The 16,843-nt window shown below is 39.9% G+C and overlaps 1 protein-coding gene across 6 annotated transcripts in view; it reads left to right on the forward strand.

The window, feature by feature from the left end:
* The window catches only part of HTR2C (5-hydroxytryptamine receptor 2C), a 215,870-nt gene that overhangs the window by 113,055 nt on the left and 85,972 nt on the right, over positions 1-16,843 (forward strand). Inside the window, exon 1 of one of the 6 annotated variants that reach the window (XM_069867447.1) lies at positions 9,246-9,331. The exons of the other annotated variants lie outside the window; for them this stretch is intronic. The gene's annotated coding sequence lies outside the window, so the exon portion shown is untranslated. Of the gene's footprint in view, positions 1-9,245; positions 9,332-16,843 lie in introns of those variants that run through there. 6 annotated transcript variants of the gene reach the window in all.

Here is a 16,843-nt window from a genome sequence, read left to right on the forward strand (position 1 = left end):
CATGGAAGAAGGATGAGAGAAGAATTACCATTTGTTTTCTGTGATAGCCAGCATGTCATCTGCAGTGGGTGCACTTTGGGGGGTGGGAAGAAAGGGGCTCTGAAGCATGTGGTTTAACAGTTTTTCCTCAGCTTTACTTTTTCCTGTGTAGTGGTCTGCAGATGTATCTATTCCTAGTTTTCTGGTCAGGTCTAAACCGTGCTGAGAAGAGGAGTCCTTTGGGCCATTAGGTTTGATCACAGTTGTTTTATTTTGTAGGTGGTTGAGCTATTTTGTTGCTTTTGATCGAAGTTATCCAGGTCAGCTCTTTGGGGAGCTTCTGGCAGGGTGTTGGTTGCTTTCCCAGATCATACTCAAGTGTTGGCAGCCAGCTGCCATCGCTGGTGCCCACGCTGGGGCAGGAGTTCAGTGACTCACAAAATGAGACAAAAAAGATCAGCCTATTTTTTTTTATTCCTGTTAATGATCCTTACCCTTCCATGTAAACAAAGCCCTGGCGTCCTTGCTGTCATTCTAATGCTGTTTAGCATCAGGGATGGCAAAAGTGACAGGTTGTTGAACATGAATTTAACGCGGGATATTTAATTAAGTCCTTCAGAACTGATGCTTTTAAGAGAAAAGTGATAGAAAAAGGGTCATTGGGCACTGGCAGAGGCTGCCCAGGGAGACGGTTGAGTCACCTTCCCTGGAGTTGTTTAAGGGATGGGTGGACGAGGTGCTGGGGGGCATGGTTTAGTATTTGATAGGACTCGATGATCCGATGGGTCTTTTCCAACCTGGTGATTCTATGATTGTATGAATGTGGCCAAAGAGTATTTTACAGCAGTAAAAGGTAGACTGTTACACTAACAAAAAGTTAATATGTGGTGTAAGGAGGTACCCAGACTGGGTTGAATGTGTTAAATAGGAATAAGCAAAATGGTGCCCTTGACTTGTTGGCTTCAGTTTTGCAAATGTTCAAACTCCTCTGGACTGCTTATTTTTATGTAAGAACTTGCACTGGGATGTTAATCTGCACATCCAGCCATTAATCTATTTTATAGGATCAGCATCACTGTTGTTGTCCAAAAATACATCTCTATAAGTAATAATGAGTCATAGATGGGATTCTGCATTTACTGATCGATACTTCTCTGTGGATTCAAACGACTTGCTGCAAAAAATCAGATATATTACAGAATATGTTGATGATTCTGATACTGGCTTAGATTCTGGTGTGGTCAAAGTGATAAAGTTGACAAACTGCAGGGAATATACAGACAGATTATCCCCTCGTTTGTCCCCAGCATACATTCCATGCTGTTGAGAAAATTCATGCAAACGTCAGTAATATAGAAAAGAATCTCTCCAAAGTCCATCTAGATTTTTTTAATATATATACATATGACGTTATTTTCTGCCCCTTATGGCTTCATTTATGCTTGAAAATTCAGGGAAATCAACTGCGTGCAAAATGACTATAATATATTTGCTAGATCTGTGTTTTCTCAATGCATCACAAAGGAGTTACTCTGCAGAAAATTCATTCCTAAGAAGTGACTGGTTTTGGAAGGCTCTTCAAAAAGAAATTCTGTTTCATGGAAAATGTTGTTTCCATTTACGTCAGTTTCCCACCCCTGTCCATCTCCTCAGTTAATTAAACCTTTATTAACTGTTTATCAAAACAAAGCAGTTTGACTGTTTGGAAAGTGTTTGACCAAACTGTAAAGAGGAGCCCTGGGGGAGAGCTTGGCACAAGCAACAAAGCCACAGCCTCTGAAACTAATCCCAGTTGACTTCAGCCAGCTTGTGCCTGGAAAGCTTATAGCTTGTGCGTGGGACACCGTAGTGGAAAGAGAGAAAGCTGAATGCAAATGGACAAAAAGGACTAAACTGTCAGTAAACAAGGCTGAATGGTCCAAGAGGGATCAAATATTTGGATATTGTTAGTACCTTTCAGATATGAAAAACATAAACTTGCACATTGCATCAGTCCAGAGTTATTCTGCCTTGTGGCATAGTGGGGTGATTCCTTCTGTCTGCAGTACAGATTTGCATTCAGACCTGTTTCTCACCCCACTGGGAACCCTTGCTTGGTACTTTGCTATCAGGCATGGAGGGAACCCTTGCTCTGGGCAGCTTTAGGTTTGTAAGCATACTCTCTGGTTTGCTTAGATTATGGTTTTGCCCAGTTTCTTGTAGTAAAAAATTATCTTTGATATAGAGGAGATCTAATAAAAAAAATCTTCCACCATACCAGAGGAACTGTGGGAGGGAGACTGGAACTGAGAGGAAGGACTTTGAGGTAGACTCTTAATTATACTTAGGACTTTTGAATGCGGTGATGTGAATCGCAGAGGAAAGTGTTTCCCTCTTAGTTTTTCAGTAATGAAGGCATAAAATGTATCCTTTATGCATGCTCATATGGGAATGTTGAGGCATCGCTGGAGCCTTGCCTGAACAAGAACAGCAGGATGAGACCCCCATGGAGCAGTACTGATGTGCAGCCGAAAGAGATACTACAAGAGTGGAAAGTAAAGAACACATTACTTATAGAACACATTGTGAAGCAGTGTCAGGAAGCATTTCTACAGATGAAGATAAGTTACTGGTATACAGTCATCCCATCAACCAAGAGGAAAAATAAATTTTATTTATGAGAAATAGAGCTGCCTTTGTAGGAATGGTGCAATGCAGAGAGTGAAGTGGTCCTGATGGGCTTCCTCCAAACAAAAATGTAACTGTGAATTTATAAAGGCAGCCAGCAAGACATTTTTGATTCTCAGTTTCTGTTTCACCAGAATTTCCTCTTTACTACCAAACAGTCATATTTCAGACTTGCCATGAGTTTTCAAAAAGAGTTGATCTTCATAACCCTTGTTTTTGAACAATAATTAATGGGCATTTGGGGCTTGCATCACGAAGGGTATTTGCACTGTTCAGTACAGTTTGATTTCACCTCTTTTCTCAGCTGAACATCTTTGGGCTCTTGTGCCAGTACACCTGGGTGGGGCTGGAAAATGGGAGCTCGCTTTTGGCAGCACTGTGCTGCAGGTCTTGCCTCCCTGTACTCGCTCAGTATTGCTGTCATTTCTCTGCTTTGGCAGGCGCTGTTCCTCCTGCTACAGTCCACTACTTTTACAGGCACTGCAGCATTGTTCTTTAATCAGTGCGATGGAGAGGGATTTTCAGAAACATGAAGCAACCTTAATGCTTACTTGAATTTTTACTAGGTCTTAACTTGTTGGGGTTTTTTTTGTAAATGGAAGTCTTGGAGCCGTTAGAAAAGTAGTGGCACTGAAATGGCCTCAGATTCACCCTTGATCCTCTTATTATACTTTCCAAGATACTGTCTCATTATCTGAAACTCAACTATATCATCAGTTATCTCATTTTTGTAATTGCAATCTATATATTTGTCATATCTATGGAAGCAGAAAACATTAACATTGTAAATTTGTGGCTTATGCAAACTCAGCAGAAATTGCTAATGAGCAAACATTCATTTCTGTGTCTTTTTTTTTTAACAAAAGCTTCTCCAAAGCAGAGTCCTATAGATGGAGACTGAGCCTGAAAATTCAAGTGATGAAGTTCCCACCTTAGGATTTTTTCTTCCTTTGCTATTGAGGTATCTCTGTCTATATTAATGGACCATGGTAAATAAGCTCCCCAAATTTGTTTTTTTCTCTTCTTAAAATATGTCATTCTTCATCTTGGTTCCACAAATAAAAATGTAAATGCAAATTTCAGAGATAAGATTAATGCAACTGCATAAACAATAATCTTAGCAAGCGTCTGTTGGCATAGGAAAACTTTGCACTGTAGAGGAAAGCAAAGCTCAGATTCAGGGTCTCTCTTTTCACAGTTTCTCTGCATTTGTATTATAGATAGTTAGCTGAGTAGTCAGCAAAATTTAACTGCCATGGCTGAGCGGTGAGAGCAACACATATAGATTATGGTTTTCCAGGTCAACATCTTGAGTTTGGAGACTTGGTATTTGTCAGCTGTGGTCTTCTTTCACATCTGTATAATAGGTTTGAAAATCTGTAGTTGTCTCCATGAAACCACAGCCAAAATCCAGTGACAGTGGATTTCATCTTTGCTTGGCAAAAAATGGTGACTGCAATTTGCTAGATTTGTTGCTTTAATGACCTGTACGTGCACAGTGTGTATGTGCCAGCATACAGAATCCCAATTTTATTCTTTTATGTTGTTAGAGTTAAAAAAAAAATCTAATACTTTGACGTCATCCACACTAAGGAGACTTTCAATGAATGGTATGGAAACGGCTGTAGCCACCTTATGGAAACAAGGAACTTCAATGCAGCAGCAATTGCATATGACTGTATCCTGGTGCTGCTGCAGATGAGATTGCCTTCCTGGTTTCTGTTCAGAATTTCCAGTTGAGTGGTTTTGCATCCATTCATGTGCACTGGATGAACGTCAGTTGAAAATCCTGCCTAAACCCTTTGCCTTCAAAGAGAGCAGCACAGATGCACGTGGTGTACGAGCAGAAATAACGATGTTGAAAAACTTTGCTATACTGTCTGCCTAAGGAAATTCAAAAAGTTGCAGGATTTAATTGGGGACATAGTATTGGACATTGTATGTCCTGAAGCACAGCTCTAACTGTTGTCTGCTGGTTTCCTAAGGCATTGTGAAAACACCTTGCAGTTTTTTAGGTGTTTCCATTTTGAATGTTGCCACAGTTAGTTGGTTATTTCCTTTCCAGTTGATCTTTTCTTCTGGCTGACTGAAATATGTCTCTCAATGACATTATAATTACAAGTGCTGAAGTCATTGATTTAATTTTGAGGTAATCTTTTGTCTGTTTTCATAGCTGACCTTCACATGATATTCTGCAGTGTGGTTTGTGTATGGAGGCAATGCCAATGTTATTCCAAGGGTGTTCAAATGAAATGACAAAACATTTCACCGTTTCTGTTTGTCTGATGCAGCCAGATTTTCTGTATCCATAGAATTGAACTTAAGTTTGTATTTTTCTAAAACAAAACCCCTGTTCAAATAATATATTAAGTTGTTCCAGATGCACAGTGTTGCTTTGCTGACAACAGCTGTCTGTTCTGGAAACAACAACATTGGTGTCTAATTAGAGCTTGCATTGTGTAAACTGCGTCTAGACTTTATAGAAGATATTATAATTTCTACAGAAATGGAAGAAAGCCCTAGAGGATATTCACACTGCTCTACAGGACCTGAAAAAGAGCAGACGGTATTTAAATTTCTTGAGTTAGTGAGATTAAATCTAAAACTACAAAAGTGCTCTTTTATAGTCTGCAGATCCTTGCTGGGCTGTAGGTTATTTCTGGAAGGTCACGCCATGCCCCTTGTCCTGTGGGACCTTTGACAGCACTCACCCCAATAGCTAGAAGCCAGGCAGGGTCCCATGCCACTGGCCACCTCTTCCCCATCTTTGTGCCCCTCCCGTGTCTGTGAAGAGCAGGCTCCCCACAAAGCAATAAAAGAGCAGAGCCCAACTTCCAGCTTGTTTGATGACGGATCTCCCCTAACAGATTGTCTGTGCCAATGCTGGCACCATCCGGAGCATTAAAAACCCAATTTGCTCATGCCAGTGTAAATCAGGAGTTGTTTTTATCAGAGCTGGTGCATGAAGCTGATTTGCTTCGTTTGTGCCATCCCATGGTGAGTCCCTTCACTCATGGTGAATCCTTTCTCATGTGCAGCTTTGGTGTGTGGAGGGATGAGGCTGGAAGGACCATGCAGGTCTCTGCACGTGGGTAAGTGTGAAGTCTTCGCACACAGGTATTCGCCGAAGGAAGGCGAGTCGGAGTCTGTCCATGGCTCTGGGGAAAGCACAGCATAAAGTGAATGTGTTTGAGGTTTACTTTGCCGGGCTCATTCACTTTCAAATCATCCATCTCCTGTCTTTTTAGAAAGAAATATGCTAAAATAACTCATTTTGATGACAGCTTTTTTCATATAGATCTGTAGGGAACAAGGTCTTTTTATGAAAATCCTTTTGTATATTTTAATTCAAATGAAATTCATATTTAAATCATTCTCTTTAGCTAAAATGTAAATTCAGATGCTAAACTGAACCAATCTGTCTGCTGCATATGCTTTATCATCTAACTGTCTTGACAACCCTTGTTAACATTTACATAAACTGTACAGGCTAATAATAATGCTAATGATGGAATTAGCTCATTACTAACTTATTTTTGTTATATAATTTTAATCTCTGTAGGGATCTCTGTAGGAAGGAGAGCCGCTATATCTTTTGAATTACTCAATGACTCTGCTTTACTATTATTAGTTATTTATATGCATTTGTTTCTCTAGATAGCGCAGTAAAGCATGCTGGTTTCCTTGCAGGGTAGCTAGAAAGCTGTCTGTTGTGCTTGTCATCTAAATTATTAAATCATTTAATAATGATGTTTTAGCATGTTTAACTGACCTTTCTCTGAAATGTATTCAGTGCTGAATCTGGTTGACAGCAATTTACAAAGCAGTTGTGAACAGCATGATCATGCATCTCAACCACTCTATATAAATTTTTTAGAAGTCATGTCATGGACTGGTGCAGAGAAGTTAGTGGGTTGATGTCGAGCTGCTGAGTAGTCAGTAAAGCAATGTAACAAGTTACAGTGTGTGTCCTGGAGGAATGTGACATCAGTCATCTTATAGCCTTGACAACCTGAATGTTTTCACTTTCACCAGTCTCTTTGCTTTATAATAAGATGTGTAAGCTTAGTGGTTAACATATTTCTGTATTTTTATGTATTGACACATAGGGGATATTTTCCTTCTTCTTGTTGTATTAGTGATACATAAAGGCAAATATAAGTAACTTTAATCTTTTATAATTTTGAGTATGAAATGCCTAAAATCTCTAGAATGATATTTATGAAAATATTGAAATAGAGAAGTAACTGTGATATTGTTTAACCAATGTACAAGAATGAAAACATCGGTTTTAAACAGTTACATGAAATATATATACACTTAAGAACATAGATTTACAATGTAAAATGATTTATTGAGCTAGTTTTGGTTTCCTGTTTAGGATTTTCGCTTGAGTAATAACAGCTCAGTTTTGGAAAAACAAAAACCAAAAACCTCACTAAAAAGCTGATTTGACTTTAGTTTTTATTTCTCTTATGAACTGATTTTTATTAATAATGTGCGAAAGCAAGCCATGTGACTGGTTGAAGTTTAAAATACCTGTTTCATAATTATAACTTTATAGGAAAAAGGAGAAATTCCCTTAAATTTTCATCTTTATGTTTATATGTAGGGAGCAGAAATCAGTAGTGCCAAAGCACAGAATTATACTAATTTATAGCACGGTATTTTATTGACATAGAGAGACTTAAAAAAAAAAAAGACATTCAAAAGGGCCAGTGGAGATTTTCAATGGTGTGAAAGAGATTTTCATGCCATAAATTCTTACGTACCATATTGACTGGTTTTGATTTTAACTTTCAAGGTTGTACCAGCAATACTTATTCTTGTCCTGTTTGCTTTTGTTGAGGACCTTTCAATCCATCGTCAGCCCTCCATCCGGAAGCCGCAACGAGCCCTCTCTTCGTGCCCCTCGTTGGTGCCTCCATCTGGTTCCTTTCTACAAGTCTGCTCACCCTTTCACATGCTCTGGCACAAGCCTGTGAATGTTGCCATTACATAAGGAATGTGACTTGTACAGTGCGCAAGTGGTGTGTGGGTGAAGGCAGATCTTGGGGAGAGCGGAGCGATGGGCTGTGTAAAAATAGGCATTGCGGTACGTGCCAAAATGAGTAAGTTATATTGTCGACTGAACAACTAAGCCTAATCCCCCTTCTCCTGCCCACTTTCCTCCCCCAGCTTCTAATAACTGTAATCCAATAAAATAAATGACACGAGCTGAAAGGAAGTTGAAACTGGCTTAATTTCTATCACTTGTCAAATATTCAATCATTTTGCCTGCTGTGAATTGCATTGAAAATCAGCCACTTCTTTGGAGTTTGTAAAATATTTTAATGGGCTAACAGAAAGCATTGGTCAGTTCTCTCTCTGTGCATTTACAGGGAGGTGTGTGTATATATATATATATATAATATATAAATAAAAGTCTACAGGAATCATAGAATCACCAGGTTGGAAAAGACCCACTGGATCATCGAGTCCAACCATTCCCATCAATCACTAAACCATGTCCCTCAGCACCTCGTCCACCTGTCCCTTAAACCCCTCCAGGGAAGGTGACTCAACCACCTCCCTCGGCAGCCTCTGCCAGGGACAAATGACCCTTTCTTTGAAAATTTTTTTACTAATGTTCAGCCTAAACCTCCCCTGGTGGAGCTTGAGGCCATTCCCTCTCGTCCTGTCCCCTGTCACTTGGGAGAAGAGGCCAGCTCCCTCCTCTCCACAACCTCCTTTCAGGTAGTTGTAGAGAGCAATGAGGTCTCCCCTCAGTCGCCTCTTCTCCAAGTAAGGACCATGTTTCACTGCCTTAAATTTAAGGATCATTCAGCTGCTTTCAAAAATGTGTTAAATAGCAGACAGGGTGGAAGTTGCAAATAAAATGGTTAACTGTGATGAATTAGTGTCAAAATGTGAAGCTGATTAGTCATTTTACACCAGCTGTAATTAGGGAACATTACTGCAAATAAATCATGTACACTGGGATATACCAAAAGTTAATGTTCTTGATTTCATCTGACAATTACATAATAAGCTCCTATTGAAATCATACAAAAGGTAATTTTAAATCTTATGTCTTTGTCAGAGTTAAGGTTTCATGGTCAAAACATTAAATTAGTTAGTTTTATATTACAGCCATGATGCAGTTTAATTCTGCAGTGTTGGAAATACAGCTCTCTGTATAAGAAGCTAAGTTTGAAAATGTTTTTCATGGTGCTCTGATGTGGACAATCACTAAGCCAGACCTTCAGATGCTTCCAGGGCGTTCATGTGCTGATAGCTGACTTTTAGTATTGCACTGTTTGGCAAAATGCCTTTGAAAATCCAGCGTGTAGGGACTTCTATCTTGCACAAATCTGGAAACCACTGGTCTGTGTTTCAGCTTTGGGGTTTGTGACATATATTTTCTGTATACATTTGAATTAAAGCCAGGGGAGAGCTGAAACTTTGCAAACCAGATGCTATGTTACTAGCTCAGCTGTGGAGTTTGCTAATAGGAAGAGGCTCCTATGTGCCAGAAGTTGCCAGTATTAGTGTGGGTTAACTGGGAGTCTTGGTGAAAACAAGGGAGTTGGCAGGTCTGAGTTTTCAGCAGCTTGTGAGATGGCCCCACCTGAGGAACAACATTTAGGCACATGATCAAGGGATGTATAAAGTATCCCCTTCATAAAAAGGCTGTGCCATTCGGGTATGTGCCTTGCTGAGCTGCCTGTTTTCTCTTGTGCTCTACAGTCTGCTGACCTGCAGGGTTGTTGCTGTGATGGGTGAGCTCTGTTTCCCTAGCAATTAGAGAAATCTGCTATTTACTAATTAGAATTGCAACAGCAAAAGTTTTTTTTCTGAGAGGTATATCAGTATAGGTCAATTGTGCTCAATAGACTCGTGTGTGATTACATAAATCACAGATTATTTAAAAGGATGACTGTGATTTAATGAGCTTGACTATCGAGCATCTTTGGAGGAATGAGGGAGGCTTTCAGTGGTTCGTTTGGCATAAAGAAGCTTAAATCTAATGCTTTGCTCTTCATGTATGTTGTGCATCCACCTGGCCTCTCTTTGCAAAATCAGAATCAGTGGTTCAATGCTTGAAATCTTTGAGATCCAGGCAAATTGCTTTTGACTTTATGAAATTTTGGTCTGGGGGGGAATAAAAGGCTGTGTGAAAACAAACTCAGGACTTAGTTAACCTGTTGTTCACACATTGACTCTGACAGCCTGGCCAGAGGTATGTACACAAAGGCATCAGAGAAAGCATATCTGAACTTGCCAGCAGAGGAGATAACTCAAATGTGGCATAATTCACACATGACTCCTTATTGTAAATATTGTGCTCATATTGGGAATTTTTTTCATAACCTCTCTCAATGCTGTCTCAGTCAGAAGTGTCTGACTGACTCATTCCTACATCTGGGTATTGACATCATTGTGATGCACTTTCTGACCAGTCTTGCATGAATGTTCCAGTCTCTCCAATAGGGAATTTAAAATGATGTCATTTATTATTGATGAGAAGTAAATTAACTAGAAAAATGACATTCATGGGCTTTCCAAATCATTCTCCATTGCGTTGAACATATTGGACATCAGAGCCTGTCAGCACAGTCATCTGAAAATGTCTCCTTCAGTGTTTCACTCTTAAGAGCCTGAATTATTCATCAGAGATTTTACTATGTTAACATATTCTTATGATCACATTGAATTTAACTCCAGTGCATGAAAAAGCAAATTCACCATTTCTGTTTGCATAAAAAACAGATAAATGTATTAATCCTTTATCAGCCACCCTTCTGAATCTAAACCCTGAAATAACAGACATCTGGATTTAGGAAGTTGAATGTTTTCTTCTGTGGGATGGGGAGTCTGGGGCAGGATGCCCTCAGTTCTCAAACCCACACATGTAATGCATGTCACAGCACTGTGGTATGAGGAGTGGAAAACACCTGATAGGACACTGGCACAGGTTATTCAGAGAAGTCGTGGCTGCCTCATCCCTGGAGGTGTTCAAGGCCAGACTGGATGATGCTTTGATGCTTCCACTGATCCAGTGGAAGGTGTCCCTGCCCATATCAGGGATATTGGAACTGCATGATCTTTAAGGTCCCTTCTGACCTAAACTATTCTATAATTCTGTGATTCCATATGATGGATTTAGTTCTGCATATGTAGTAATGTTCAGCCTACAAAGTGGAGGTTAGCATGCTGGAGGAAAGCTCTGAGCCAGAATCCATGCAATTCACCTTCCTCAAGTGCTTACTTGGAGAGAGATGATGATTGTAATTCTATGCATTCAAAATGTTTGTTTTCATGTAGCTGTAAATCATCGTGATGGTCATTTCCCCATCATCTCAGAACTGACAACACATGTCAAGGAAATTTGTGGTCCTGCTGAGGTAGATAACTGCATGGTTACACAGAGAACAGGAATTGTATTTCTGAATGTTTGTATGCTCTTACATTCAGGGAGAGCACCAATGCTGTGGACAAAGCGTGAACAGAATCCATAAAATGTATTTTTAGTAGCAAGTGCAGGTCAAATGAGTGAAAATTACCACTTATGCAAAAAAAAAAAAAAAGGCATTTCTTAAGATTACTGGCATAACTTAAATGCAGGTCAAGTATGAAATTGTCTTAGATAATAAATTGAAAGACAAGCATAAAGTAAGTGAAATAGCAGGATTTTTTGTTTGGATTTTGGTTTTGAGTGTTTCTTTTGTTCCCCTGGCTGTTTTCTTTCTTTCTGTTAGGTTTTGATTGAATCAGATGGAACTGTATTATTAAAAAAATTCCATGATTTTGAACTGCTTAGAAAAGTTTATTTAAGAAACCCCAGTCCACAGGCTGCCTTGAATAAGACATGCCCAGTGACTCCTCCACTGATACAAACACAGTTTAAGAGGATGTCAGCAGAGGGAAAGGAGGGTGTGTTGAGTACAAATTTTCTGACATCATAAGGAGCCAGGATTCCAGTGGTACTAGACTAGTGCGGTTTCAAAGTGTGGTTTAAAGGTGATGGTTCAAATTTGGTCTTTTGCATGAAGAGTTGCTTCTTGTCTCTAGTCTCATGTAGTAAATTCTTGGAAAAGAAGGAGCATCGGCAGTATCTCCCCTTTAAAACTGCTCCTGTTTTCAAGGTGAAGAACTGAAGGCACCAAAATTCACCCTCTTCCCAAGGGCCAAGGTTTTGCCTCAGGATGGGAACAGCTTCTGGAACAACCTCCATGTGAGGGCACTCAAGGGATGCAAAAGCCAAATAGATCAAATCCAAACCCAAAATGAACAAATGAGCAAAAAGCTCCCTGTTCTTAGCTTTCTTATCAGCTCATTGCTGTCTAGGAACTTATCTTTTGCACTTTTCTTTGTACAAGAATAACCAAGTCTTGCAGTACTTTTTTCATACATTGGTTTAAACTAGAAGTTTTGTATATAACTAGTGGATAGCATATTCTAGGAATATAGTGTTACACTAAAATATGATTGAGAACTGCAGTCTGATGCATAATGTCTATTTAAAGTAGCCACGTAATTTATTGAAGCCAAGATTGTGCTGAAATAGTTCTGTAGTTTCATTATCATTTCTGTAGGCAGACCTCTGATCTAGGTAACCAAGTAAGTGCTATTTTGGAAGAAAATATTCTAAATGCCTTCCTCTTTGTGAATTACAGGGGGATAAAAGAGGAATACTTCCCTTGTGAATAAAAGGAGGATATTTGTTTCTCAAGTATTTCAAGACTTGCTTTCTTTGAAACTTAAAATAGAACTTTGAGAGTTTTTCACCTTAACAAAATGCTAGGTTTCTAAAAACTGATCCCATGTATTCTGACAGTTTTTTCTTGTACAGTTATTTTTGTCCAAACTGTGATTTTTCAGCCCGTTCTGTGAACGTGTGCCAGACCTGCAAATCCATAGTGCAGGTTTAGCAGTTCTGAACAAAGTATGTGTCTGTAGGCTCTGCATTGTCGTAGTCCTTCACAAATTATCCTGATATCTTAAAAGCCGAGTTCCATCTCTAAAATGCCAAATTGTTATTTTTTTTTATATAGAGCCATTTTAAAAGCTGATTCAAAGTAGCTATAAATCAAAACCACAGCCTTTGAACTTCCCTCTCAAAAGTGGCTTTGGAAAGAACCTCCTTGCAGCCCTGGCCTTTCAGGCTCTAGAAACTACAGCAAAGTATCGAGACTTGAAAACTGTTGTGAGCATCTTGGCTCTGCATCATAGCAGCCACTTCATAATGCACATGATGCAATCAGTTCTTCATTCATCTACATCTACATTGTTCTACGGATTGACCGGTTCTGACTAAAGACAAAGTTTTCATTACATCATTATTTTTTCCCCGGTAAAAGACCTGATTGCTGATCTCTCTGACACATTTCATAAATAGCATTTATGTGATCTGGTGGGTTTGGGGACAAATATTCGTAAAAGCTTTATTTTTTGTGAGCAAGCTTTCTGACTAAAACCCTTCTACAGAAAGATGCTTACTGCTACTTTTTCTTTTGGGTGAAGGGAACGAATGTTGCAAATTGTATTGAAATAAGCTGAGAGGAGAAGACACGCTTACTGAGAGTGTTTGCTTTCATTCAACTCTTTAAGACTCTCAGTCATGTTATTGCCAGGACCATAGGGTAATGGCCATGAAAGGTTTTTTGTATCAGACCCCTGTAGCTCTGACATGCACTGGATATGTGTAGGTAGTGTCGATATTTCCTACTTTTTTTCATTTTTAGACCATTTCTTCTCAGTACTCTGGGAACATTTATCCCATCATTTTCTTTTGAAACTCTCCAAGAAATAAGTGACAATTTATTTGTGGTACATTGTTCAGTAAACTACTTGTGCATTTTGGATAACTTCTCCAGTGCTGCTAGATTTGTAGTCAGGGAGAAATTTGAAAGCTATTCATAAGAACCCAGCGGAGCTCTAAATACTATTGTATATTCTCATAGTAAGATGGGATCTTTGGAATGTTCTTAGGAAATATATCCTGTAGTTCAGAGCTGGTTAAAAAAACTGTAACTGGAAAGGAGAGTGTGGGGAACTGCAAGGCCATTTGATTGTGCTGGAGGCTTTAATGTGTCCCTTGTCTTATGTCAGATGCTTTGAGTCACATTTTGCTTGCTCAGCCAATAGTACATAAAGTGATCATTAATCAAAGTAAATAGCGTGGCTGTAGCAGGAAACATAAGGCACTGAATGCAGAGAGAGTTTGCATTGATTCCTGGGAATTTTGGACGGTTGGGTGTTATTGCCTGCATGTAAATACATAAGGTTTCAGGTTCATGATTAGTTTTACAGTTCACCAGGCATAACCTGAGCTCTGGTAATAGTATATGAGCCCTTAGCCTCTGGTAAATGCTGCTGGTTTTAAAATGCAGCTTTAACTCTCTTTTCTCTTTACTGCAAGGCAAATTCATGTATTCACACATCTACAATTACTCAGCCCCTGGTGGGCTGTGGGGTGTTAAGTTGCTGTGGCTTCAGTGCACGTGTGAAGGGCTCTCAGGAAGAGTCTGTATACCCAAGACTATGAAAGGGAGGTGCTATCACACAAGGTCTCCACTTGCCAGTTACACCAGCTCATCATTGGGTTTTGTGTCACGCTGAGAGAAAAATATTAGTGAAGAATATAATGAGGTAATTGTGTCTCCATTTCTCACAGAGGATTTTGAGGATGCAGATATGTTAACATTGGCTGTCTTAGATCCCATTGCAGGAAAACCCTTGGAAAGGCTGTACAGAAGTTTTAGGCGACTGCAGCTGGTATGGGTTTGTATTGGGTCCAAAAGGTCTTTTGGCAGACCCTGATCTGAAAGAGGAGAAAGGGCCTGTACAACAGGAGCTGGGTTACAAGCCATGGAAGCTGATCTGCTTCCCTGCCAAGTGCTGATGGGTGGATGAAATACTTTTGCCCTTTCCTCAATTAAATCTACAGGTGATGCCCTCCTTCTTGAGCCTCACGTGCGTTGAAAATTATTGTGATAGTATGGGCGGTCAGCTGCAAAATGATTGCTTTTGTGTCTAAGATGTGCTATTATGTTTGATGCTCCATAATGCAGCGACATTGACTGTTAAAAATAGTTGCAGCCTTAGCACATGCAACTGCAGAAGGGCCTGTGCTTTTGGCTGCAGTGGGGAGGTGCAAGCAGAGTGCTCTGGGAGTGCAGAACTATTCACATGCAAACGCTTTGTGTTACCTGACTGGTGCACTGAAACACTTGCTGAAGTAGGTGCAGCAAAAAGTTTTAGCATGCCTTATGATACATCTGTAGAAATTAAAGTCTGTGTACTTAGAAGTAATTGTACTGTCAAGGAGTGTGAGTTCAGTGGATAACACACTGAGGAGGAATACCTAATGAGCGATTCCTAAATACTGAGCCTGAGAAAATGTCAATATTATATCACTCGTAACACAGGCTTCCTACCTGCAACGTACCTGTGTTGCAGCACAGCCCTTCATTTTGAAGAGTGCAAACAAGCAGGTAGCAGAAATGGGCTGATGCCATCTCTCTGGGATCTGACGTGGCTGCAAGGAGGTTGCTTTGGTCCTGTAGAAATCAAAGGTAAAACTTGCATGGACTTCAGAGAGAAGGGTTCTGAGTGTGAATGAGCATTTGCCCTCCTGTCTTGTAGCTTGGAAGTTCTTTACCTTGGGAATTGTTGAGTGTAGTTGTGTTATTGACAGTCTGCTGGTGAAAGAAACTGTAGTAAAAGATCAAATAGTAATAAGAAGGTAAGAATTGAATGAATTCTGAGATCAAGAGTGACATTCGTGTGCCAGCCTGTCAGATAATAACAGAGACAGGAGCTAACGCAAAGCACTAAACAGCAGATTGTGTTAAGTCATCTGAACTGCTCTGGTTTTCATGTGGTGCCATGCAAAAAGACTTGGGAAATTATTTCATTTTCCACTGTGCACACACAGGGTCCTGAAAATAGCGCAAATACTTGAGTAGATTTTCTTAAAAACCTGAAAATTTTGCCTTCTGTGAGAGTTCCTTTTGTTGTTGTGGTTTAAAATCAATCACATTTCCATGCATTTTTACTTTCTTGGGCCTTAAGGGAGTTTATAAACTAATTCATATGCAGGGTGACATTTCAGATGTGGGTGTATGGGGCCCTCACATACATTTTGTAGCTATTTGCTTTATCACTTACTTCATCTGTATGTCACCCATCTCCATCAGTGGAACTTGACATGTTCTGCGAAGTTCCTGCAGGCTATAGTTTGCTGAGATGATTTATTTCTTCATTAAACTGTAAATATGTGGGCTCTATCACTCAGCTTCTCAGCAGTAGCTATAAACAGTCCTTGGGGCTCTTGGAGCACAAACCACTTGGTGACTCTTTCAAGTCTGTTGGCAGCTGTAGTTTGAACCAACTAATCAAGTCAAGAAGGCCAGGTGGGACTTTCTTGGAGATCACAGAGCCTTAAGGATCGGCTTTGTTGTAGTCTCCAAAAGGTAGTTAGAGTCAAAGCATTTGTAGAGTCTCTGGGATAGCTGAAGATTTCCGGAGACAGGCCAAGAGTGAGTTCAACTGTTTTTGAGATGCTTTTGTGGCATTGTAAGATATGCATCTAGTTTGGTGTCTGATTCATCTTAGTGGGTAGGGCAGAGAAGGCTGGGAACAGAGAAAAAATAGCCCAAGGAGTAAAGCAGAAAGGCTGCAAGGGGAAAACAAAAGGAGAACTTTCTCCCAGAGAGACCAGGTGCCAGAACTATGCAGCTGAAGATGGCCCTTGCTCACTTGTGAAGAACCATCAAGTACCTCCCAGCTGTGGCTCTGGCAGTGCCTGGCAGCAGAGAGAAATATGATTATTTGAAGTGTGTGACTGTAAAGAAATGGTGAGACTCTGTCGACTTCAGTGTCCCCACATGCAGTTGTCTTTTAGCAAATAAACCCACTGGTCCTTTAGGTAATCAGTTGTGAAGCAATAACTGGGAACTGCTTAAATGTCACAGACAGCATTTGAAACAGAAGCTTTCGTCTGTACTTCTCATAACAGTAAAGCCAACTTCTGCAATAATGTCTAACAGTGATAGGTGCTCTGTAAGAACAGAAAAACCCAATTGCCCCTGCCATGTGATTTATGATCAGATTTGTCCTAGTAATGCCTTGTTCTGACGTATGGAAATCTGAGATTGGGATTTTTTCAGTGCCTCACCTCACCCGCATATGAGCAGTTTGAATATCAGTG

The sequence above is a fragment of the Phaenicophaeus curvirostris genome, chromosome 13, assembly GCF_032191515.1.
Source record: "Phaenicophaeus curvirostris isolate KB17595 chromosome 13, BPBGC_Pcur_1.0, whole genome shotgun sequence".
In the NCBI taxonomy this organism is placed as follows: domain Eukaryota; kingdom Metazoa; phylum Chordata; class Aves; order Cuculiformes; family Cuculidae; genus Phaenicophaeus; species Phaenicophaeus curvirostris.